The 24,496-nt window shown below is 44.2% G+C and overlaps 1 long non-coding RNA gene across 1 annotated transcript; it reads left to right on the forward strand.

Moving 5' to 3' along the window:
* The first annotated feature begins 1,883 nt into the window (after positions 1–1,883).
* On the forward strand, positions 1,884–6,600 carry LOC114892349. The gene is made up of 3 exons (XR_003792706.1): positions 1,884–4,674; positions 5,528–5,614; positions 6,154–6,600. It is a non-coding gene; the product is annotated as an uncharacterized LOC114892349 (long non-coding RNA).
* The last annotated feature ends 17,896 nt before the right edge of the window (positions 6,601–24,496 follow it).

The raw sequence follows: 24,496 nt of genomic DNA on the forward strand, positions 1-24,496 counted from the left end.
GAATTTCACCAAAAATCTCATGACCCGTGAGATAGAGCCTTACTAGTTAAGACGCTTCCAGTTGGAAAAGGTGTGAATTCTGATTGAGGGTGACTTTTTCTTAAGGGATCTTTTCTGCAGAGGGACGGCAAATCAGTAATATAAAAAGCCTCGAGGGGTAAGGTTTGTGAGACTTAATCTGATTGTTAAAGGGCAGTTTTCAGAAAAAGGTAAGATCATGATGCTCACACAGATATAAAAATGACCTGTGTTGAAAACTTTACAGTACTCATGAATTAATAAGAAAACGAGGCAGATGTTAAAACTAGTTCAGAAGAAAGTTTTTAAACAGTGCACACATATGGAGTAAAGGAATGGTGAAAGGGAAATGCAGACAGAGGCAAACTGGCTTTTTTTCCACAGCATGGGGAACGAGGTGAATTTGCTTGTCTGTCATCTACCTACAACTTACAGAATTGTGAAACAGCTACCAGACATTGGAAGACAAGAATCAGATAGCCTGGATGGTGACCTCTAGGCAAGCATAGGTTTCCATCGAAACACAAAATTGTTTCTATTAGACTGTTTCCAAGCATCTTCCAGCATCTTGGAAGTACCAGTTACATGGAAAGACTAGATGTGACTGATCACACATCATTTTTCTCTATTTGCTAAATTTAGCTCTCCAAGCATCATTCCTGACATTAACTAACACTTATTAACATGAGGGAGTTCAAATTCACAACCCTATGCCTTGCCAAAATTTGCCAACTCAGCGTTAAACTTCTGCACATACTTAAAAGTAATTTTTACAAAAGTTGCCTCCAAATCAGTCTCAGTTGGCAAAGTTGTGCAGTGGATTCCAATATTACGAGACAGCGCTGTATTAAAAGTACACCTCTTTTACAACATTCAAAAACAATTTATATCTACTGTTTTCCCACCTATTTTCCTAAAACTATCTCCCAGACCCCTCTCACAGTCTCCTCTTTGTCTTAACGTGCACCTTCCCCCTGAACCTGGCTGGAATCTCTGTTGTCCTGCCTCTTCCTCCCTGTGGTCTCCCTACTTTGGGGAGAGGGCCGCCCTCTCTCTTTCCATTTATGCAAATCCTTTCCAGCTTTCAGAATTCTTCTTCATGAAGCTTGCTTAAGTGCTACAGCTCTTGATTTTCCTTAACCTGCACTCCTAAAAAAAAAATGATTCCTTTGGCATTTTGTACTACAAACTGGGTCACTGGATCATGTAACATCTTCTAGTTGATGAAAACCTTGCTCTCACAAGTGTAGTAACCTGAGGTTTCTCAAGGCAGGCTGTGAGTGCTCTCTGCTCGAAACACCTGAGTGCAAGGAGAGGATGCCTCCTATGTCCATCTCCTTGCATTAAGCCAAAGACGTGTCCCTTCTCCTTAGACTTGTTTTCCTTAACTATGAAATGAGGGATTAGACTAGATTTGGTTCTCAAACTTTAGCACGCATCAGAATCCCCTGGAGGGTTTGTTAAACCACAGAGTGCTGGGCCACAAACAGAGCCTCTGATTCAGGAGGTCCAGGGGGAACCTCAGGAATTTGTGGGTCCAACAAGATTCTGGGTGATGATACTGGTGTCCCTGGTCCAAGGACCATACTTTGAGAATCACAGTGACTAGCAAACCCACTTGGCTGACCATCAAAACCATCTAGGGAACTTGTAAATGTCAGATGTCCTGGGCTCAGACCTACTGAACTAGAATCTTACAGGGTGGCACTGGGGAAACCTTATTTCAAAATAATCCCCAGGGGCTTCCCTGGTGGCGCAGTGGTTGAGAGTCCGCCTGCCGATTTAAGGGACACGGGTTCGTGCCCCGGTCCAGGAAGATCCCACATGCCGCGGAGCAGCTGGGCCCGTGAGCCATGGCCGCTGAGCCTGCGCGTCCGGAGCCTGTGCTCTGCAATGGGAGAGGCCACAGCAGTGCGTACCGCAAAAAAAAAAAACTCCCCAGATGACTCTTACGATGGACCAACTTTAGGACCCAATTGAACTAGATAATCTGTATAGGCCATGTCAGTGTCAACCTTCCATGATTTTATGTTATAGGTTCAGCAAGGAAAGCCTGGCTGGAGGAAGGCAGGTGCAACTCTCAGGATAAAATAAATCTTATAGGCCCATCAAACTAGAAACATACAAGAAAAGGGAATCCTGGGAAACACAGATCAGTTTAGCCCAGTGGGCACATCGACAAACCATCGCACCGTGGCTGGGTACCCTTCCAGTCCTCCCCAAGGCAAAGGTGTTATCCTGCTAGAGATACACTGGTTTAGCATTAAACAGAACCTTTCACGTGCCAGTTTGAAACATCTGCAACTGAATTACTTCACTGCCTTGGGATTTCTCCAAAATAATATGTAGGTAATTTTTAAATATCTGAATAAGTCAAAGAAGTCACCGAAGTGTTACCACCCAGAACCAACGGAGGGTGGGCCCTAAACATAAATTCTTGCTTCTATCTTAAAAAGTACAAACTGCTTGCAACACCCCAAATGGCATTTTTTTCACCTTCACCAGTTTTAGTTCCAAACTCCTCTGGAAAATTCATCACAAGTTAATATTTAACTCTAAAAAAAAATTTTTTTAAAGCTCTATTCTTAAAGAAACTCTTAGCATAAGTGAACACTGGGGTTTCACAGAGTTCCTTAATAAAGAGCTGTGACTCAGCAGTCACAGCTGGTTGTCCCTCCAAAGTTATTTTATTTATTATTATGAAATAAGGAACTAAATTCCAGGAACTGAGTGAACCCAAGCTGAATTAACAAACCGGGCAAAGTTAAACAAGACCGCAGACTCTGCTAAAGCCCCGTATGAACGCTGACCTTGAAGGCAAGGTCAGGAAAAGTATTCCATGGAACTGCTCCTCTAAAGAAATTTTGGAACAAAATCAGAAGTGCTGGTGTGTTTGAGAACATCTCCCAGGAATACCTGGGGGAGAGTGTATTGCAGTTCATCTGTTCCCATTTCTGGGGCGGTGTTGCTGACTCAGCCCCACCCCTTGAATGCAGCTGCAGGTAGCCAGCTGGGAAAGCACTGAGTCCTGCGCGCAGGGCAGGCATTGCTGCTGAAGGCAGATCGGAAGGCTGCGTAGAAAAGAAAGCTGGTTTCTAGATGATTCTTGAGCCATTAAGCCATCTTGTCACCCCTAGACAGAAAGCCTAAGTTAGCTTTTTTTCCACTTTTTACTATGAAACTGTACAAATATGCAGAAAAGTAGAAAGAAAAGCTCAGTAAAGTCCCACATTCCCCTGATTTAGATATAATTATTGTGAATATTTTTGCCGTTTACTTCATTTCTTTATTTTTTTTTTTTTTTGCTGAAGTATATAGGTTATAGACAACATGACATTTCGCCTCTGGGATTTCACACCCTCCTACAGTCTCCTCCCACATTGTACAGGGTTGGTCCAGTAGAATACAGAAGTAGTGATGGCCTGTCTCGTCTGGAATTAAGTTACAAAAGACACGTGGCTGCATCTTGCCTTCTCTCTCTCCCTCTCCCTCTCATCACTTGCTCTGGGGGAAGTCGCTAGTAACCCCATGGAGAGGCCCATGTGGCAAAGAAAGCCTCATGGACACAGATCCCCAAGCCCCAGTCAAGTGTCAGATGACTGCAAACCCCACTACATCTAGATGGGAGCCTCCTGAGAGACCCTGCGTCAGAACCACTGGCTAAGCCAGTCCCAGATTCCTGACCCTCAGAAACTGTGCAAGATAATAATTTCTACCGCTTTAACCTGCTAAATTTGGGGCTAAATTGGTAGTACAGATAGAACACATTTGGATACATTTGCAGGCGGGGTACTGTGACAGAAACCCAAGATGTGGGAGTGGCTGTGGCACCAGGCGGTGGGCTTTGTTGAGAGCATTGGTAAATGCCTGGAGCACCTTGAAGAAGCTGTGAATAAAAGAGTCCAGGTCGTTACAGATCCAGGTCAGAGCTTGCAGGAAAGTGAAGGAAACTGGAGGAAGGGATCCTGGTGATGCTGTTGCCTGCAGTCATGTGGACAGAGGAAAATGCACCCAATGAACTCGTGATCTAGTCAAGGAGATTTGGAGCCAAAGCGTTTTCAGTGCTGCCTGCTTTCTGCTAGTTGCTTATAGTAAGATGCCAGAGAAGAGAGAGAAATGAACGGAAGGGTCGTTAAGCAGAAAGGAGCTGGGACTGGAAGGTTTTCAGCTGGGCCAGATGACAAATTATGCTAGAATCAAGGAATGGCTTCCAAGCAAAAGTCCAAATTCAGGGCCCTGCCAGAAAACCTGTGGTCCAGAGATAGACCCTAGGCTGTGCCTGTAAATAATTTTTAAAAGATTTCAGAAAGATATAAAGCCATACCCCATAGTCCTTTTGTCAGACAAAAGGCCCTCTAAGGAGAGTAAAGGTGTGCCTCACTGCTGTGGCCCAAATGCTTGTGAGATTAAAGGTGTACCTCACATGTGAGGTCACAAGAAGTCGGCAGCCTGGAGGAGGGCCCTCACCAGAACCCAGCCATGCTGGCACCCTGGTCTCAGAATTCCAGCCTCCAGAACTGTGAGAAATAGATTTCTGTTGTTTATAAATTACCCAGCCTGTGGTGTTTTGTTACAGCAGTCCCAGTGGACCAAGACACTCACAGACCCTCTCAATCAGAGGATAATGCTCCTCAGGACTCCCCTGGCGGTCCAGTGGTTAGTACTCCACGCTTCCACTGCAGGGGGCATGGGTTCGATCCCTGGTCAGGGAACTAAGATCCTGCATGCCAGCGGTGTGGCCAAAAAAAAAAACAGTGCTCTTAGAAGCTTCGGATCATTGCCCCTCTGCTGTCTGCAGAAGCCTTATCTATGTGGAGAAGGGCTCATCTCAAAGAGATTTAGGGGTGTTGACTTTGCCTAATGGAGTAGATCCCGTGGAGATTCGCAGGAAATCCATAAAGTTTTTATGAGAATTATATGTACAGAATCATTACCAACTTGGACTGAAAGGGACAGAGCCAGTACAAAATAAAAAGAGGTCTTTGGACCCTCAAAGTTCTACTGGCAGGAAGCAGGCTGAGAATATTACTCAGCTGCTAACACATGATACGTTTCCTGTTACAGCATGATACCTTTCCTTTCATGAAAAAGGAAGGATGACTCACAGGGAAAAACCAAGAGCCCAGAGGGCAGTCCAAAGCCTTGGAGTATGGTTCCCAAGACTTGAGACATAATTAAGGAACTTAGGACGTTTGCTTGGCTTGGAATCTATATGGACCAGCAACTTCTTCACGCTCTCATCTTCTCCCTTTTTCAGCAAGAGTTTCTAGAGTGGTTATTCTGTCTGTCCCCTTGTATGTTCAGTAGGAGAGGGTTTATGAACTGAATATTCATGTCCCCTTAAAGTTCATGTTGAAGCCCTAACCCCCAATGTGATGGTATTTGGAGGTGGAGATTTTGGAGGTAGTTAGGTTTAGATGAGGCCATGGGGGTGGGGTCCTCATGATGGGATTAGTACCCTTGTAAAGAGACCAGAGAGCTAGTTCTGTCTCTCTCTCTTCCATGTGAGGATACAATAAGAAGTCAGCCAAAAAGAAAAAGAAGTCAGCCAGCTCCAAGCCAGGAAGACAGTCCTCACCAGAACTCAACCATGCAGGTACCCTGATCTTGGACTTCCAGCCTCCAGAAATGGGAGAAATAAATGTCTGTTGATTAAGCCCCCCAGTCTGTGGTATTTTGTTACAGCAGCCTGAGCTGACTCATACAGAGGGGGTGGGGTGGAGCAGATAGCTTGTCAAGAAGAACTGTACTGGAGAAACTGGATTTAAGGAACTATAATAAATTTATAGACCTGATTTACATTATGAGACCTGATTTACCCAGACCTGATTTACATTATGAGATTCTGGACATTGAGCAGATGCTACAATAGGATGAGATTTCTGGGGACTCTGGAAGGGATTGACTGTATTCTGCATGTGGGAAGGATATGAACTTCTGGTGGACCATGGTGGTCTGCAAATTGGCCCACAGTGAACCCCGCTTCCTGGTATTCATACTCTGTGCAGCCCTTTCCCCCACAACGGACCATTGTTAATCTGTCTGACCAATAGCATATGGCAGAAGTGATGGTATGTCATTTCTGATACTTATTTATTTTTATAAGTGTGGCTTAACTCTCTCACTCACTGTCAGATCACTTGCTCTGGGAGGAGCCAGCCGCCCTCTGGAGAGGCCCACTTGCTGAGGAGCTGAGACTGCTGGCCAAAGTCAGCAAGGAACTCTCTTCCAACAGAGAGAAAACAAGATGCCTGGACCATCTTGGACGCAGAGCCTCTGGCCCCAGTCAAGTTTCAGATGACCGCGGTCTGGCCAGCAACTGGATGGTAACTTCCTGAGAGACCCTGAGCCAGATCCACCCAGCAAAGCCACTCCCAGATTCCTGACTCTCGGAAACTGTATGAAATACTAAATTTTTTAAAGTCGCTATGTGTATTAACCATGTGTTTCTGATGTTTTTGTCTCTGGGGCCTGGAAAGACTGTCCCTCCCAGGGCTAGCCAATTCCCAGGGATAGAACATGCCTTTCACAGGCACACATGAAAAGATGCTCAACATTGCTAATCATCAGGGGAATGCAAATCAAAACCACAATGAGATATCACCTGACACCTGTCAGAACAGCTATCATCAAAAAGACCACAAATAACAAATATCAGCAAAGATGGGGAGAAAAGGGAACCCTTGTGCACTGTTGATGGGAATGTAAATTGGTGCAGCCACTGTGGAAAACAGCATGGAGTTTCTGAAACAGCTAAAAATAGAGTTACCATATGACCCATATGACCCAGCAATTCCACTCCTGGATATACATCCAAAAAAAGCAAAAACACTAATTCAAAAAGATACATGCACTCCAGTGTTCATAGCAGCATTATTTACAATTGCCAAGATATGGAAGCAACCTAAGTATCCATCAACAGATAAATGGATAAAGAAGATGTGGTATACATACAATGGAATACTACTCAGCCATAAAATTTTGCCATTTGCAGCAACATGGATGGATTTGGAGGGCATTGTGCTAAATCAAATAAGTCAGACAGAGGAAGACAAATACTATATGATATTATTTATACATGGAATCTAAAAAATACAACAAAGGAGTGAATATAACAAAAGGAAGCAGACTCACAGATATAGAGAACAAACTAGTGGTTACCAGTAGGGAGGGGAGGAGGGGCAATATAGGAATGGAGGAGTGGGAGATGCAAACTATTGGGTGTAAAACAGGCTACAAGGATGTATTGTGCAACATAGGGAATACAGTCAGTATTTTGTAATAACTGTAAATGGAGTTTAACCTTTAAAAATTGTATAAAACATTAAAAATTTAAAAAGAGAACATAGCTTTTCATAAGCAAACCAGTTAATCCAGAGCCCACACCCCAACCACCTCCTCCATCAGGCTCTCACACTCTGGGCCACTATCTACCTGCACCAGTGACCGCATAGCCAGGGACCAGACAACTAGAGATAGCCCCCATGCCCCAGAGTCCACTGAAATTTTTCAGACTAGACAATCCTAAGCCCGCTTTCCCTGCCTTGCCTGTCCCTTCCCATAGAAACCACAACAAAGTCTCATGCCCACATGTTCCCCTCAGCCCCTCTGCCTCTAGACTGACCCAGGTGCTTCCCCATGTAGCTCACCTGTGTTGTGGCGTAGTTTGCTCCCTTCTCTTGGGATGTAGGAGTATAGAAAACTATATTTTCAATGGCACTCATATTCTGATTTATTGGCCTTGCCATACGTAAATAATAAAACCTACATTTTAAAATAGCATAATTTGGGGTAATTTGTTACACAGCACTAGATAACTCATACACTTAAATATATAGAGAGAGAGATATAATCTTTTCCTTCATACCACAATGCCATCTTTACACCTAAGAAAATTATCACTTACTCCTTAATATCATCTAATGCTTAGACCATCTTGTAAATGTCCTCCATCTCCCTAAAAATGTTTTGCAACTGGTTTGTTAGAGAACAGGATCTAAACAAGGTCCCCCTATTGCATTTGGTGTTCTGTTTTTCAAGTCTCTTTTCAACATAGAATTTTTTAAAAGGCAAAACCCGAGTCTCCTATAAACATAAAGGAACTAGGTATGAAATATTTAATTAACTCAGTAATAAGGGAAGCAGCAAGATGATTAAGTTGGTTAAAAGAAACTTTGAGAAACTGAGGCATCAGAAAATGATTGCTAAGTTAGATTTTTTTGTAAAACTGGTTAACAACCCCCAAGAAAATAAAAATTAAAATCAAAATCTTTTTGATGATCTTTGCTACCAAATAGAAATCATTTGCATCTCTACCAGACAAAATTAATCCCAGTTGCTATCAGATAAGAATCCTCTGCATCAATCTGTTTTATACATGTTATCATCTTTATTCACAGAACTGTGAAATACCTTCATTAATCTTAAATAGCCTGAAATGAAGGTGCACGCCCCTAGCATGTTAGGCAATGCCCCAGCGTGACATTGAAAAAACAGGACATTAAATCATCACTTTTCTATTTCCAAGTTTTGAGATTATCTTTTTTCTTAATATTCTTTTATCTAGAATAGTCTCCCCATTGGGTTGTTATCCTGTAGAACAGGGGTCCCCAACCCCTGGGCCGCAGACCGGCACTGGTCCATGGCCTGTTAGGAACCCGGCCACATAGCAGGAGGCGAGTGGCGGTGAGCCAGTGAAACTTCGTCTGCTGCTCCCCATCGCTCCCCATTGCTCACATTACAGCCTGAACCATCCCCCCATCGCTTGTATTACTGCCTGAACTATCCCCCATCTCCCCGATCCGTGGAAAAATTGTCTTCCACGAAACCGGCCCCTGGTGCCAAAAAAGTTGGGGACTGCTGCTGTAGAAGTTCCCACATTCTGACTTTATCTACTTGCTTCTAATGTACTTCAATAAAATGTGATTTTTAGATCAATATCTAGTTGCTAAAAATAATACCACATGTTATTAAATGGATGAAATGTTTTGGTGTCAATAAGTTATTAAATCATTATGGGATGTTGAAATAATGTTTTATTAACTTATTCTACTATTAACCTCAAATTCTATATGTAGGATTCCCTTTGAGTATTCTAAAGTACGGGATGTAGTCTTCTTTTGAAGATGTTACCCAAAAACTCGGTTCGCCTCTTGGAGAATGCCAAGCCACAAAAGACAACCAAGCCAAAGAACAGAGAAACATAGCATTTATTACTTGCATCAAGTAAGGAAAACACCAGGGATATTTCCCAATGCAGTGTCTCCCCAAGAGCAAAATTGGGGAAGTTTTAAGCCAAGGGTATATGCATATTCACAAGGGGGCTTGGGCAGAGGAGAATTCAGTCTAGAATTGGGGAAAAGATTGACAGAGTCCAGGTTCTAGTTGATTGAAGTCTCAAGGGTCAGCAGAGGTCAGCATCATCATTCCCTAGATTCCAGTTAGTCTGGTGGTTGAGTGCTCAAGGGGGTTTGGATCCTGCAAGATGGCACAAGAGTGAGCTTCAGGCTAATCCTAACCTTCAAACAGAACTGGGAGTCCTTATAACTGATTTATTGTCTCTGATATGATTAAGTTATTTCCCTGGCCTGGTCAGAGGCAGGCATTGTAGACAGGCTTAGATCACAAAATGGCTTAGGCCAAAATGGGCTCCTCAACCTTTTTGGCACCAGGGACTGGTTTCGTGGAAGACAATTTTTCCACGGACTGGGGATGGGGGGGATGGTTTCGGGATGATTCAAGCGTATTACATTTATTGTGCACTTTATTTCTATTATTATTACATTGTAATATATAGTGAAATAATTAGACAACTCACCATAATGCAGAATCAGTGGGAGCCCTGAGGTTGTTTTCACTTGCCACTCACTGATAGGGTTTTGATATGAGTCTGCAAGCAATTTATATATTATGGTCTCTGTGCAGTCAAACCACTCTGCTAATGAGAATCTGTATTTGCAGCCACTCCCCAGCGCTAGCATCGCCGCCTCAGCTCCACCTCAAAGATCATCAGGCATTAGATTCTCATAAGAAGTGCACAGCCTAGATCCCTCACATGCACAGTTCACAGTAGCATTCATGCTCCTTTGAGAATCTAATGCCACCACTGATCTGACAGGAGGCGGAGCTCAGGCGGTAATGCGAGCAATGGGGAGCGGCTGTAAATACAGATGAAGCTTTGCTCACTCACCCGCCGCTCACCTCCTGCTGTACAGACTGGTACCCGTCCGTAGCCCAGGGGTTGGGGACCCCTGTGTTAGACAGTATGTCTGGTTCTCTTCTTCCGGGACACCCATTCTATCTGCCTACAGAGGCATAAACCTGAGACCTTCGTTTGTTGACCTCAAACACAATTCTCCCCTCCTTTTCTTCCAGAGTCTCTCAGTGTCTAACAGAGGCTTCTTGGTGGTTTTCTTTGAAATCCTGGGCTGGAAGTTTGAGGGGGCTCTCCTTCCCCACCTCCTTACCTCCTCCACTCTTCCTTCTCAGACTTTCACGGAAGGCCCTGGAACTTCTGCTTTTTGTAAAGTACACCGGCTTTTCTCCTTGACATCAATTTCTGCTTGGCTCTGCTTCTCCAGAGTGCCTTTAATGTCTTCAAAGTGGTTTTGTTGCCTGGTTTTGCAGACGGAGCCCCACATATACACCAGGGATTTCTTCCTGTGTCTCTTACAGGAAGAGAGTTCCTTGAAGCTAATGTGTTGCCCACTTGCCAGGAATATTAGACAAAAGAAGAGCATTTATTAAAAGCAGAGGGTCTCCTTTTCCTTCTGGAAAACTAAGGATGACAACCTAATTCCTCAGTCTTGAATTTGAGAAACTCACCCCTAATTTGACACCAAACTATCCTAATATATTTACCTATGTCTATTTTGAAAAATTTTGAAAGTATGAAAAGGTCAAAAATCAGTACAATGAATAATTTGTACTCTCTACTGAGATTCAAGTGTTAATACTTTGTCTCATTTGTTTTATCTCTTTTTTTTCTGATCTGTTTAAAAACAGGTTGCAGACTTCATGACATTTCATTGCTAAATACTTCTGTGTGCTTCTCTAAGAATAAAAATCTTCTTCCACATCACCACAATGCCACTGTCATATCTATGAAAATTATTAATAATTCCTTAATTCATCTAATATTTGTTTCATATTCAAGTTTTCCAGTTGTTCTCAAAATGACTTTTGTGTCTTTTTTCTTTTTCTTTTTGCAATCTATAAATGTTTGTTAGATCAAACTGGTCAATAATGCTATTGAAATCTTCTATACATTTACTAATTTTTGTTTACTTTTTTTTTCAGCAGATAAGCATCTTGAGAGAGGGATGTTTGTCTCAGTCTCACTGTGGATTTGTTTATTTCTCTTTTCAATACTGTCAGTGTTTACTTCGTGTATTTGAAGCTCTTTTTATTAGATGCACACACATTTAGGATTTTTATGTTTTTCTATTGACAATCTTTTGATCATAATAAAATAGTTCTCTTTATCTCAGACAAAACTCTTTGTCTTGAAGGCTACTTGAGTAATATTAATATAGTAATACCAGTTTTTTTAAGCTTATGTGAGCAAGGTGCATATATTCCTTCCCATTACTTTCAACCATCTTCGTGTTTTTATATCTAAAGTGAGGCTTTTGTAGACAACATATCATTGTGTCTTACCTTTTTTTAATTGAGGTAAAGTTGATTTACAATATTACTTAAGTTTCAGGTGTACAACATACTGACTGACAATTTTTAAAGATTATACTCCATTTATACTTATTATAAAATACTGGTTATATTCCCTGTGCTGTACAGTGTATCCTTGTAGCTTATTTATTTTATACATAGTAGTTTTTACCTCTTAATCCCCTTCCTCTATCTTGCCCCTCCCTCTTCTCTCTCCCCACTGGTAACCACTAGTTTGTTCTCTATATCTGCGAGTCTGTTTCTTTCTTTTCTTTCTTTTTTTTTTTTTGCGGTACGTGGGCCTCTCACTGTTGTGGTCTCTCCCATTGCAGAGCACAGGCTCTGGATGTGCAGGCTCAGCGGCCATGGCTCATGGGCCTAGCTGCTCCGCAGCATGTGGGATCTTCCTGGACCAGGGCACGAACCCGTGTCCCCTGCATCAGCAGGTGGACTCAACCACTGCACCACCAGGGAAGCCCTCTTTTTTGTTATATTCACTAGTTTGTTTTATTATTTTAGATTCCACATATAAGTGATAGCATGCAGTATTTGTCTTTTTCTGTCTGACTTGTTTCAATAAGCATGATTGTCCTCAAAATGACTTTTATGACTTTTTAGAAAATCCAGGATCCAATCAGGATTCACACATTTCTTCTGCTTTCTTTATCTTTTTTTAAACTAAAATAACCCCTGTGGTGATTTTAAAATATGTTCACAAATTCTTTGATTCTCCCGATTCAAAAGATGGAACTTCCCCTTGAGTGTGGGCTGTCCTTATTGACTCACTTTTAATAAATGGAATATGGCAGAAGTGACAGCTTGTGCCTTCTGAGTCTAGTTCATATGAGGCATTGGGGCTTTCTCCTTGCCTTCTCTTGGACCACTGTGTGAGATACTGTTCATTGTTGTTTAAGTAGCTTAGGTCTGGGGTAATTAGTTACTCAGCAATAGCTAACTAATACAGTGTCCATTTAACTACCCTCCCCTGTATTTCCTGTGAACTGGAAGGTAAGTTTAAAGGGTTGATGTAGTTCAGGTTAAACATTTTTGGCAAGAGTCTGAAGAACTTCATGTTCTAGGACATCAGGAGGAACATAACGTTAGGTGTCCCACTGTGAGTCATGTTAAGTTTGATCACTTGGCTCCTTTACTAAAAATCTTGTTCCACGTGGTACAATGAAGTATGGGGAAGTTTGTGTTTGATTAGAGATCACAGTATGTATCAAAAGAACTAGGGCTTGAGTCCTGATCCTACCCAAACTGTTTCAGCTTCCTGCGCTTGGTTGAGTCATTTATCAATTTGCAGACTTTTGACAGAGGGGTGGGGTGGGAGTAGGGCTGGCACCCCCAACCCCCATGTTGTTCAAGGGTCAATTGTATTGAATTATCACAAAACAGTTGTGGAAAGGGCTGTGCATGACTGTCAGGCAGAGATTTCTATTCCATTCTAAATGTCTGCAGCATCAGGACTCACGTTTGTCTGAAGCCCCCGGCCTGAGTAGCCTCAGTTAACTGGAATGGTAACCATCCTTTCCTCTGGGTAAATACCTTTTAATAGGGGAAGATTTAGAATTAAATATAAAAACTTTATGGAAGTCAAAGCCGTAGTATTAACATGAAATTTCTCAGGTAGGATTTGTGCATATTTGGTATTTTATGTTCTTGGAATATTTAATAGAATTTGACCAATTAGAAGGTCAGCCATTTACCACCAATTTAAAATGTGTAACTAAATAGTTAATTTAGATTTGTGATTCAAGGCTGGAGTCTTACTAGGTTGATTCATCATACTGAAAGGATTAAGAGAACTTAAGCTTTGCTTCTTTTGTAAATTCATTTATTAGATTTCCTATAATTATGTAGTATTCAGGAATCTTTTTTGTTGTTAATTTGGGCAACAAAAATACTTTAAAGGAAAATCAGTTACGTTACATGTATAAATGTAGTTTAAAAGAGCTGAAGATGGTTCATTAACTTAGTAAATCCAAAAACCTCTTTCAACTGATGCCTCAGGTTTACTAGATGTATAATAAGAAGAATGAGATCTGTAAACTGAACTTTAATAACTAATAAGAGAATAAGGATTTAGGATTTGTAACTTTCATATATGGGAAATTAAAAGGTAAAGCTAAAATAAACATCCACACAGTTCTTTCTGTACCCAAAACTACCCTCAAGGATGCCAAAAACTTATCCACAAATCCATGCCTTCGCTTATCCATTTCTGGCTGCCAATATATTGAATACTTTCTAAGGTCCAACCGAAGTGCATCAAATTTCTAAAAATTTTAACTTCTATCTCTCCATCTTCAGATCATGTGTAAAACTGCCCTGCTCCGAACCACCATTTTACTTTATTTGTATCCATTATATGGACTTGATCTTTGCCTTGTCATGATTTGTGGGGACAAGTCATGGTAGTTATTTAATAATCTATATTTATGTAATAAAAGTGAATGCAAGAGAAATGTTAATTTACCCCCAAATTACTAGAATAAACACTTCAAATAAAATTAAAGTGTCATAAACTACAGTTTAATATTTCTGCTGATAAAGTAGTTTTGAAATAAATAACATTACAGTTAATGAATTTAAATAAAGAGTCATTTATAGCAGCTCTACTCATAATTGCCCCAAACTGGTAACGACCCAAATATCTTTTTATTTTATTTTATTTATTTTTTGTCTGCATTGGAGCTTAGTTGCGGCACGTGGGATCTTTCGTTGCAGTGCACAGGCTTCTCTCTAGTTGTGGCACGCAGACTCAGTAGATGCGGCACGCAGGCTTAGTTGCCCTGCAGCATGTGGGATCTTAGCTCCCTGACCAGGGATCGAACCCACATCCCCTGCATTGGAAGGCAAATTCTTAACCACTAGACCACCAGGGAAGTCCCCCAAATATCTTTCAGTGAGTGAACAGATAAACAAACAATGGTACGTTTATACAATGGAATACTACTCACATAGAAAAAGGAACAAATTATTTATACACCTTGCAAAGGGTTCCTGGACCCAATTCCAATGTGTGTGTGGTGTGCGTCTGTGTATGGATGCTTCCCCATATCAACGAGCAATTCTTGGGTGCCCGTAGGGTGTCCAAGAATTCAACTAAATCTACCTGGAGATGGAACCAGATTCCACAGGTAAAGGGCTCAATCTCACAAGACCACTCTCCACTTCAGACGCCAGTGGAAGCCTGTGCTTCTGACCAACTGGCTACAAATTGGAGGCTCCAATGACCCCCTCCAATTCAGGATGCCAACCCCAAGTCCAGGTTGCATCCTGTACTTCTGAACAACTGGCTATAAATCAGGGGTTCCCATGACCCCCTCCCTGGGTTCCATTAATTTGCTAGAGCAGCTCACAAAACTGAGGAAAACCCATTTACTCACAAGATTACTGGCTTGTTAGGAATCAACAGTCAGATGGAGAGATACATAGGGCAAGGCATGGGGAAAGGCATGGAGCTTCCACGCTCCAGGCCCTCTCCCCAACCTCCACGTGTTCACCAACCCAAAAGCTCTCTGAATCCTGTCCTTTTGGGTTTTTATGGAGGGTTCATTACATAGGCACGATTGATTAAACCATTGGCTGTTGGCTAATGGTTGACCCTCCAGCCCCTTCTCCCCTCCCTGGAGGTTGGGGGATGGTGGTGATGAAAGTTCCAACCTTCTAATCCCTTAATTGATTCTCCTGGTATCAGGGCCCCAATCTTGGGTGGGACTCAAAAGTCACTTTCCCTGAAGAATTTCAGGAACTGAAATTCCTGAAATTTCAGGAGGATAAGAGACCAATTATTATTCCCTTACTCTTCTTTTTTCCCCCTTGCTTTTATGACTCAGGAAATTCTAAGGATTTTGGGAGCTGTAAGCCAGGAACTATGGAGGAAGCCCAAATATATACATGAGAAATTTATATTTGTTTTGCACACTCAAAAACATGAACGGGTGAGTGAAAGAAGCCAGTTTCAAAAAGTTACATAGTACATGATTCCATTATACAACATTCTGGAAAGGCAAAACTGTAGGAAGGGAGAACAGGCCAGTGGTTGCCAGGGGCTGGGGATTGGGAGAGGGGTTGACAACAAAAGAGCATGCAAGAGAATTTTCTGGAGTGTTGGAATTGTTCTTTATCCTGATTGTAGTGGATACACATATCTACACGTATGTTAAAATGCACAGAGCTGTGTACCAAAATCAAATGTGTATTTTACAGTATGTACATTTAAAATAATTTAAAATATGTAAAGAGACAAATACAAAAAAGGATAAACAGTAATTCCGTACCTGGATCTTTTTCTCTAGGTATTTGTTGCCCGGTATTCTGGTGAAAAAGGGAATAAATCCTGTTATCAAATTCCTTAATTTCAAGAGAACCCCATGAAAGGAGTATTGTCATCATGTGTTTCTTTTTCAGTGAAAGAGCAAAGAGGTCCTTCCTGAAATCCTGAAACTGAGGGCAGGAGTCTTCACTTATATCCCTTTTACTATAACTTGCTTAATGAGTAATATTCTGTAACCTGTCTTCACCGACTTAGCTCGATTTAATTGTCCTTGCAAACCGCATTCCCCCCAAGCTTCATGTAGCTTAGACAATATATCACAAGTAGATGACACCTCTGACCTATGGGGTCGCTATGGTAATGGTTGCTTAAGTTGTTTTTCAGAAATTGGACAGTTCTCCAAATTCGATCAGGATAACACTGCCATTTTCTGAACATGCATCCCATAGAAGCATGTAACTCAGATACGCCTTCATAGAACACCTATTCCTTCACCTTTTTCTTGGCCTTGATCCTCTTTCCCCACACCTCAGGCCACTCTGATTCTTTATCCCATAAAAATCTCAAGCCCTTCGCCTTTGGGGAGGCAGATTTGAGACTTGTTCTCCCATCTCCTCGCGCGGCTGTCTCGTGAATAAACACTTTCTGTGCTGCAAGCCTCCGCATCTCAGCATTTGTGCATCTGGCACATGAACCTGGTATAGGAAGATGCGTTTTAATTCAAATGCCTGCAAGTGAGAAAGGTCATGATGTCAGGGGGAGAGATACCGTGTATCTAGTGCGGTGAGAGCTGCTGTGAAGAAGGCATCAGCAAGGAAATAGGACAGAAAGGGACAGCACAATTTTGCTAATTCAGCGTCAGGTGCTAGGAGGGCAGGTCCAACTCCTCCGAGTTGGAAGCCAACAAAGCACTGACCAGGACAAATGAGAGGCAATCATGGGATGCATTTATCAATTTCTTTTTCTTTCTCCCTAACGAGCTCTTAGTCTGAATAATAAAACTTAATTTTAAAAAAAATGGATAAACATTATTATATTTTGGCTTTCAAACCTAAACACAAAGACTTTCCTGAACAACCCTGCTTGCTTGCTTGCTTGCTTGCTTTCAAAGGTGAAAATTCTACCGTACCATTCCGGAAAGTGAGGAAATGTCTCATTTGTTTTTAGGAATGAGGTCTGTTTTTATAGGAAAGGACTCCATTCTGCCACCATTTAGGATACAAGTTATATTTGTTATCTTTTGTGCGTAACAAATGTCCCTAAACTTTAGTGGCTTAAAACAACAAGGTATTGTTTCTCAAGTTTCTGCTGGTCTCCCCAGGTCAGACCGCTGGTGGGGATACTGAGGCTGGAGTCAAAGCTGGCCTCATTCACATCCTGGGACCTTGTTTGGGCTGCTGGTGGGGCTTCTCTCTCCACATGGTCTCTATCTGCTCCAAGACGTTGCAAATGAAATCTTCAATACCTCTGAAGACCTAGTCTCTGAGGTTGCACAGTGTCACTTCTGCTGCATTCTATCGGCCAAAGCGAGTCAGGAGGCCAGCCCAGAGTCAAGGGGTGGAGAGAGAGGTGTCACCTCTTGACTTAGGAAAGAGCAGCAAAGTCACACTGCAAGGGAATGAGGACACAGGACACCATTTGTGGGGGCCATGACTGTCACAATGCACCACACTATTGTTAATAACATTTAAAGCTCATATAAACATTAATTAAACTAGCTCTTGGCTCTGAGACTGTAACCTGGATGAAATTAGACTAAAGATCTATTTTGGATCAGAAGCTTGTATTCATTCCAGCTTTGATGCAGTTAATCCTTACTTAAAACTATCAGAAACCACTTATAGATGAGCCAGAGAAATCTGACCCTGCAGTTTTTATGGGGATTTTAACCATCAACTAAGAGAAAAGTAATGTGAATCCATCGGCTATTTTTAAATGTACTATTATTATCTAATTGTATGTCAACTCCCTTAGGTTTCCTGATGTCTAAACATTTCACAGTGTTGTAGAATTATGAAAAGACCCAATTGCCAAGAGGATGCGGGCAAAGCTGAACATGCTCGTGAACCAGGGCTGTAATGCTGGTAGGTCCCTGCAGCAGAAGGCACAGAGAAGGCCAGGATAACCCTTGTGCCTGCAGCTCAGACCTGGCCCTCTTGTCATTGCAGGCTGCCAAACCTGTCACACTCTGGCAGTAAGGAGCGGCAGTTGCATGAGGACCAGGGCTACACCGACATCTGACCACCTCTGCGGTCTGGGCTGATTCCAGAAATTCCCTGGGAAGAAAGTGGCATGCAAGAATATCAAAGTTGGGAACTGCTTCCACACCTGCCCCCGTTATTCAACCTCACCAAGTTCATCATGCTTTCTTCCACTTCAAAGCCTTTGCACTAGCAGTTCTCCCTGACCTCAAACTTGACTCCCCAAGGGTAAGTAATGAAGCGTGCTATGACTCTTACCAGGAACTTCAGCATCCTGGAAGGGCTTTGGCTTGCTCCTCTGTTGCCCCCAGCCCAGATTTTCTGCCCGCATGCATCCTTAGGGAACGTTTTATTCCTCTGATCCCTTGAGTCAGGGACCCTTTCTGCAACCCTCAGCCTGTACCTGAGCCTTAGGGCTGGCGGGGAAGCCACACTACCCTGGGAACGGGCCCTGCAGAGACACTGGCAGCTGGAGTTCTGAGTTCTTACAGAAGAACAGGGGAGTAGAGGGAAGAGGCACAGAAACAGAGAAACAAGGAAAGAAGGAAGAAAAAGAATGGCTTCTGGAGACAAGTATTTCCATTTCACACTTCTGATGACCCTAGGGTGGCCCTTAAATAGCCATCTAGGAGGAGCCCAGAGGGGTTTGCAGAAGTGGGGCTGGGCAGGGGATTGGGGCGCTGTGTGTGCCAGGGGTGGGAGGCATGTAATGGGCAGCTCCTCCCCCCTCCGCGGGGACGGATAGTGAAGGCTTTCTCCCGAACCCAAAGAAGCTGCGTTTTCATCTGAAGCTGTTTCCTTATTGGAGCTCAGTGGGAAGAAGCACACAGTAAAAGCGTTTAGCAACTGTACATGCCCTGGGCGCGGTCCAGGTCGTAGCCATTCTTTCTCCCTGGAAGAAAAGACTAAACCTTATGACTGCGGCGGCTCTCCCTCTCCCTCACCACCTCCCACCTTCCCGCAGTCCCGTGAGGGTTTCCATACACCTCCTCCCCCCTTTCCCCACCCTCACGTCCGGTCTTTGCCCCGACATTTTCCTGATCTCTCTCCTATGGCAGCCTCCACCCAGACCCCCGGCTTCAGGCCTCCTTCCCCTCCCCTCCTCCAAAAGCTTGGCTCCGGGTCGTGGGCTGACCACCCTTCCCAGCCCCAAGTCCTGGGTGGCTCCCAGGGCCTAAAGGTTCAAGTCCAAACTCCCTAGCGTGGCATCAAAGTCAGGCTTCAGTTTGCCCTCCTGGGCCTGTCTGCCCCACTCCTGTCCTCCTTTTCTCACAGCCAAGTGCAGCAAGCACGTTCACACGGCTGGGCTTTAACCCATGCTGCTCCCCCTCTCTGCTGCAAAGTCTCTTGGAGGTGGACGCAGATGTCATCTCAGCTGTAAAGCCGCCCTCTCCCCACACCCTCCCCACCCCAAACAGCCACCGCTGGGCATTCCCCTGGCTTTCTGCCCTCTCCGTGTGAAAGGGTGACCGCTGGGAGCTGGGATGTCTGTCTCCGTCTCCATCACCGGGAGGAGGGTGTCCTCACTGGACCGAGCCCTCTCTGAGCTGGGTCTTATTCCTCTCAGCATAGTGAGCAGTTCCTCTCGTAGGTCTCCACAGGGTAGGCTCTCTGTCATCAGCTGGGAGGTAGTCATCCTGTACTGCTGCAGGCCTGTTTGGTCGCTTTCTGACCTATAGCCCCACCTCCCTCTTTCCCAAATAGCTAAAATCAGGTCTTGGACGGTTCCTTGAAATGTCAGAGTCACCATATAGCCCCGCCATTCCACTCCCAGGAATATAACCAAGAGAACTGAAAACATATGTCCACACAAAAACGTACTCATAAATGTTCACAGCAGCATTATTCATAACAGCCCCAAAGTGGAAATGATCCAAATGTCTACCAACTAATGAATGGAGAAATAAAATGCTCTGTATCCACACAGTGGAATATTATTTGGTGATAAAAAGGAAGGAAGTACTCTTCCATGCTACAACATCGATGGACCTTGATAACATTATGCTAAGTGACAGAAGGCAGCCACAAAAGATCACATAGTATAATGATTTCCTTTACATGAAAGGTCCAGAATAGTCAAATCTATAGGCACAGAAATCGGATTAGAGGTTGCCAGGGGCTGGGGGGAGAGGAGGAATGGGGAGCCACTGCTCGTGGGAATAGTTTTCTTTTTACAGAAAGGAGAATGCTGTAAAACTGATTGTGGTGGCGATGGCACAACCCTGTGAATGTATAAACCGTGGAAGCGTACACTTTGGATGAATGGCATGGTAATGTGAGTTATATCTCAATAAAGAGGTTAAAAATAATTGTTCTTTGAGCACTGAGGATGGGTATCCTAGTCCTTAGAGGGATGGATATGGTATGCCATTTCTGTCCTAAGGGCAAGAAGATCGCCTGGGAAACAGCCTCCTGCTCTTGGCCCCTGCCACCTTTTCTGCAAGGCTCCCTTTTCCCTCTTCCCGCTCAGATGCTGTGGGATGGGGTTGGGGGCAGCAGAGGGTGGGTGAGGAGTCTCTAGCTGCACCCCCAGGGGGCGCGCGCACGTGTTGCCAGGCGGGGCCCCAGGGGGGCCCTCCACCCCTGCCGAGCTCCAGGGGCTGCGGTCCGAGGGAAAGGGTGGCACGCGACACTAACAAAGTTGTTCGACCCCAGGCGCAATCCCAGCCATCCCAGGAGACCCCGAAACCAACCAAAACCGCACCCCCAGCCCAGAAAGGGCTTCTCAAGGGGCGCGGGTTGCGGCGGCACCCCTGGATCCTGTCCCTCCGGGGTCGCCGCCGGGCCCGAGAGGGGCGGTGTCCTCGGGTGGGCGCGAGGTCCCGCAAGGGCCGCCGGGGACTCGAGGAGGAAGCGGAGGGCCCGCGGGGAAAGGGGCGCTGAGTCAGCGGAATCCGTCTTGACTCTCCCAGCGAGACCTGGCTCAGAATCGAAGGGCCTGCAGGGGGCGGGAGGTTCGTAAAAGGGCAATATTTGTATTACGGAGAAAAGCAAATAGGAGGGTCCAGAGAAGTAGGGATTAGGGGTCGCGGAGAAAGCAGAAGAGAGGCGGCCAGGAGCTAGATCGGAGGCGGGGCGGGGGACGGGGGAGGGGGGGTCCGGGATCACGTGGGGACCCTGCCCGGTGGGTTGGGCACAGTTCGCAGGGCAGGCTGGGCCGGGGCTAGCAAGCCGAGGGGCTGCGAAGGAAGACGGCCGTGCGGACGCTTCCTGCAGGAGATGCACGGAGATAAGCTAAACTCCTCCATCGCGCGATTGCAATCCAGCCACTCAAATGGAAACCGAGTCCCAGGCGCCCCACAGTGTCCTCTGAGTTTGCCTCTAAAATGCACGCCAGCCTGAGGAATCTCAGAGACCCGAAAAGAGGGGACGTCTCTCCCGGGGAGCTGGGGGTTGGAAGGAGAGCCCCTACCGAGGCCGGAGCCATTCACCTGGGCGGTGACCCTGGAGCTTTGCCTTTGCGAAGTACATATGGCCAGCTTGGGCCACCTTGTCACCAGTTCCTGTCTCTGCTGCCCTCTGGCCAAAGTGGAGGGATGCTTCAGGAGCTGGAGGCAGATGCCATCAAGAGTTGCAGGGGTGAGCACTGAGGGCAGCTGTCCCTTTGGCCCTTCTTTCTTACAACGTTTTTATTACCACAGTAATTTGTGTTCATTATTTAACAATAGATAAAACACACTGAATAGAATAATGGGCCTCCAAAGATGTCCACCCACAACCTGTACACATGTTAAAGCCCCCCCCCCATAAAAAACAAAAAACGAAGAGACTTTGCAGGTGTGATTAAGTTAAGGATCATGAGAAGGTGATTATCCTGAATCATCCAGCGGGGAACAGTGCAACCACAGAGGTCCTCAGAATAGGGAAGCAGGAGAGTCAGGGTCACAGGAAATGTGAGGACAGAAGCACAGGTCAGAGCGATGCAATTGCTGGCTTTCAGGATGGAGGAAGGGGACGCTAGCCTGGAATGCAAACGGCTTCTAGAAGGTGGAAAAGGCAAGGGAACAGGAGTTTCCCCTAGAGCCTCCAGAAGGAACCTAGGCCTGCAGACACCTTGATTGCAGGCCAGTGAAACCCGTTCAGACTTCTGACCTCCACAACTATAAGATCATAAATGTGTGTTGTTTTAAGCCACTAAGTTTGTGGTAGTTTGTTACAGTAGCAAGGGGACATGAATACATACATCTTTAAAATGAAGGGACTTCCCTGGCGGCGCAGTGGTTAAGACTCTGTGCTCCCAATGCAGGGGGCGTGGGTTTGATCCCTGGTCTGTGAAGTAAGATTCTGCAAGCCACGTGACATGGCCAAAAAAAAAAAAGAAGAAGAAAATCAGTCACTTGTAATCCACCTCCCAGAACAAACACATGATTTTTCATATCTGTAGCTTAGCAGTCAACTGAGAACCAGAACTGGTGTGAGAACGCACTGGTGTAAAGGCTGAAGTGCCACATAGCTAATGCTGGCGTGCCCCATTCTATCCGCTAAGAGAGTCTTGACGCTCACCCAGCGCCCAGATCTGGGCATTCCAAATGCCATTCTCCACTAAAAGGAACCAGAGCTCCACAGAGAAATGGCCAGTTTCACAGTTCAAGATACAAGATGTGCCCAAAACATATTATTCTGCCAGACAGTGAGGAAGTGCTCAAAGAATCATAGGAACATATCAAAAAGACAAAAGAGGGCTTCCCTGGTGGCGCAGTGGTTGAGAGTCCGCCTGCCGATGCAGGGGACGCAGGTTCGGGCCCCGGTCCAGGAAGATCCCACATGCCATGGAGTGGCTGGGCCCGTGAGCCATGGCCGCTGAGCCTGCGCGTCCGGAGCCTGTGCTCCGCAACGGGAGAGGCCACAACAGTGAGAGGCCCGCATACGGCAAAAAAAAAGGACAAAAGATACTTAGCTTGAGCAGGCTCCCACTGGGCAAATCTAAGAGGATGATATTACTGAATTATAACTATTCTTACTTTATTCTATTATAATCATAGCCTAAAGTAAGAATCCACAAGCGCATATGGATATAATCATGTAAATAAAAAAATAAGTACATAGGGAGAAGGGAAAGCTCTTCCTTATGATATGATATTGACTAATGAATGCAGAAGGGATAATGGAATTAGAAAATACCATTTGGAGCCACCATAGTAATAATCGTGTCAGGGAGAATCATCAATGGATGCTAAAACAGTGGGTGAAAGTTTAATGAGACACAGGATTTGTATATGGTCTCAAGCTCTTTCCCCACAGGATACTACGAAAGGGAAAACACTAACTTCACAGTGGAGAAACCTGGCCACCATCTTAACCGAGTGATCAAAGTTAATGTGACCGCTAATGGGACACATTGACAACAGGTGGCTCTGATATGATGCAACACAAGGGCACAACATGCCCAAAATGCATAACCTGAATTTCATTGTGAGGAAATATCAAACAAATCAAATTGAGAGACGTTTTACAAAACAACTGGCCTGCACCCTACAAAAATGTCCACATCGTGAACAACAAAGAAAGACTAAGGCATTGTTCCTTATTAAAGGGGACTAAAGAGGCATGACAACTGAATGCAATATGGATTCTGGATTGGATCCTGCCCAGGAAGAAACATTTTTTCCTTTTTTCCTTATAAAGGACATTAGTCATGCTACAGCATGGATTAACCTTGAGGACATTATGCTTAGTGAAATAATCCAGTCAAAAAAAGACAAATATTGTGTGATTCCACTTTTATGAAGTACTTAGAATAGTCAAATTCATAGAGACAGAATAGATAGTGGTTACCAGGGGCTGGGTGGCAGGGCAGATGGGGAGTTATTGTTCAATGAGTACAGAGTGTCAGTTTGGGATGATGAGCAAGTACTAGAAATGGATAGTGGTTGCTATAGACTGTTGTGTCCCCCCAAATTCACACATTAAAGCCTAATCCCCAATTTGATGGTATTGGGAGATGGGACCTTTGAGAAGTGATTAGGTTATGAGAGGGATTAGTGTTCTTATAAAAGGGACCCCAGAGAGCTCCCTTGCTTCTTCTGTCCTGTGAGGACACAGTGAGAAGATGGCAGTCTGTGAAAACAGGAAGCAGGTTCTCACCAGACACCCAATCTGCCAGCTCCCTGATCATGGACTTCCAGCCTCTAGATCTGTGAGAAGTAATTTCTGTTTCTAGCCACCCAACCAGCCTACGGTATTTTTATTGTAGCATCCCAAACCGACTAAGACTAATAACGTTGTGAATGTACTTAATGCCGCAAATTTAATGTTATATATATTTTACCACAATAAAAATAATTTTACAAAACGGCAACTTAAAAAAAAGAACATTCGTAAATGATTG

Source organism: Monodon monoceros, unplaced genomic scaffold, assembly GCF_005190385.1.
Source record: "Monodon monoceros isolate NGI ecotype Baffin Bay Population unplaced genomic scaffold, NGI_Narwhal_1 Super_Scaffold_12, whole genome shotgun sequence".
In the NCBI taxonomy this organism is placed as follows: Eukaryota; Metazoa; Chordata; class Mammalia; order Artiodactyla; family Monodontidae; genus Monodon; species Monodon monoceros.